A 2,215-nucleotide genomic window follows, 5' to 3' on the forward strand; every position below is an offset into this window, starting at 1 on the left:
CTATAGGAAATCGAAGATCCATCTTCAATTGCTCCTAAAAAACAATGATAGTATCCTCAGCAAGAATCGAGTCACTCACGCAGACATAGGGAGAAGGAGCAAGGATACAGAAAGACTCTCGAGAAATTTGGTAAGCATCATAGAGACGGTTTACATCACGCTCTGAGAGGAAAGATGGAGTCTCACTAAGACTCACCCTTCTTTCGACAGGGCGAGTCTTGGCACAAAGTTACCGTTATCTGACATAACCATATCGTATCACCACTACGCTTGTAATTGCGGGATTATCAACTTATTAACTGGCGATGATCCTTATTAACTGGCGATGATCCTTATTAAGCAATCGGCCACATTACTGCCGAATTATTGGAAAATGTCATATTTACCCCACCTTTTTACAGTATAAAAGGAGAAAAATCACAGAGGCAACAGGTACATTACTCTTTTATGCAAGAACTCTAAACAATTCGTCACTTTCTTTCTACTCTTCCAGATACTGGCTTGAGTATCGCTTTTATGCAAAAACTCTAAACAATTCGTCACTTTCTTTCTACTCTTCCAGATACTGGCTTGAGTGTCGGAGTGGTTACCGTGAACACTCACCACCACCTCACATTCTCTTTCTTAGAGGTTTTAGCCAATCACTGCACAATTACATTCCAATCATGTCATCAATCTAATCTCTGTAGTATCCATAAGGAACAGTTTATTGCTATAACACATGTTATTAATAAAATAAGCTAAATGGTTATTTTTTTTAGCATATAATAAGCTAAATTATAAGTTTTTATGAGCCAATTTTAGAATATTAAACTATTCATATATGCTGCTCGTTACACAGTATATATATTATTATTAAAATAATTTATATATTATAATTTAAAAAATAGAAACTATTTTTATAAAATATCTAATAAAAATTAAAAAAATATTATGATTTATGTTCTATTTATTTAAAAAAAAAACTTACATATAAGTAATATTTTTAAAGACACTAACTTATTTTTCAGAAAATAATTTATTTTTCATTATTTAGCTATAATGTTAAAAAATAAATAATATCAATAAAATTTATAAAAATATTCAAAAATTTAAAAAAAAATTCTTTAAATTCGGTTTCACTTTTGTTTGATTAATTTTTAATATTAAAATTAAAAAATACAGAAAATACTTTCTATTCATTAATTATAACACCACTGTCGAATTGCTGGAATAGCTCAGTTGGTTAGAGCGTGTGGCTGTTAACCACAAGATCGGAGGTTCAAGCCCTCCTTCTAGCGTTTTATTTAGTCTTTTTACTTTAACAAAAATAATTTTTTACGGTTTTTGTTTATATCTGCTTGACAGAATTTAAATTAATGAACAAAAGATAGCAACGGCTACTTGATCTAAAACAAAGTAAATTTACTTTGTTATAAAAATAAATTAATATTTACAAGAATTATATTTTTTTATTGTAAATTTACATAAAATAATTTTTTTTATAAAATAACTATTTTGTAAAAAATATATTAAATTAACGAAACTTGATGTTTCAAATATATAAATATGTTTTATATAAACTAATACAATACAAATTATATTAAATTAATAATAACATTATTAATTAAAATAATGTTTTATAAAAATACTATTATTTTTATATTTTTAAATGTTAATTTTTTTATATTTTTTATATTTCATTACTTTTTATTAATTTAATAATTTTTCATAAAATAATTAACTTATAGAAAATATATGTCATTATATATAAATCTATAAAATGTATAATACAAATATTGTGAATTTCAATTTCTAAATATATTTTCTTAAAATAATATTATATTTGTATATCCCTTAAATTATTTTCATTTTTTTGTTAATATCAAATATTTTCTGTAATATTATCGATTCTGAAAAATTAATTTAGTTTATAAAAATTTAATTTTCATAAAATATAATTAATTTACATAATAAAATAATAGTTATTTTCTTTTAAACAAAATAACCATAAAAATCACCTTATTTTTCATTTTATTAATTGAAAATCCTTACCTCATAATATTGAATTTGCTTTAAAAAAAATTTAAAGTAAAAAATATAATTTTCATAAAATATAATTAATTTACGTGATAAAATAATGGTTATTTTGTTTTGTGAAAAACAACCTAATGACACGTATTCTACTCAAATTAAAAAAATTAATCGAATTGAATTAATTTAAATTCAGTTTGAT

At 23.4% G+C, this 2,215-nt stretch overlaps 1 non-coding gene across 1 annotated transcript; it reads left to right on the top strand.

The window, feature by feature from the left end:
- The first annotated feature begins 1,206 nt into the window (after positions 1-1,206).
- Positions 1,207-1,280, top strand: TRNAN-GUU. Its single transcript has one exon. It is a non-coding gene; the product is annotated as a tRNA-Asn (tRNA).
- Positions 1,281-2,215: the final 935 nt, after the last annotated feature.

This window comes from Manihot esculenta, chromosome 14, assembly GCF_001659605.2.
Source record: "Manihot esculenta cultivar AM560-2 chromosome 14, M.esculenta_v8, whole genome shotgun sequence".
NCBI lineage: Eukaryota > Viridiplantae > Streptophyta > Magnoliopsida > Malpighiales > Euphorbiaceae > Manihot > Manihot esculenta.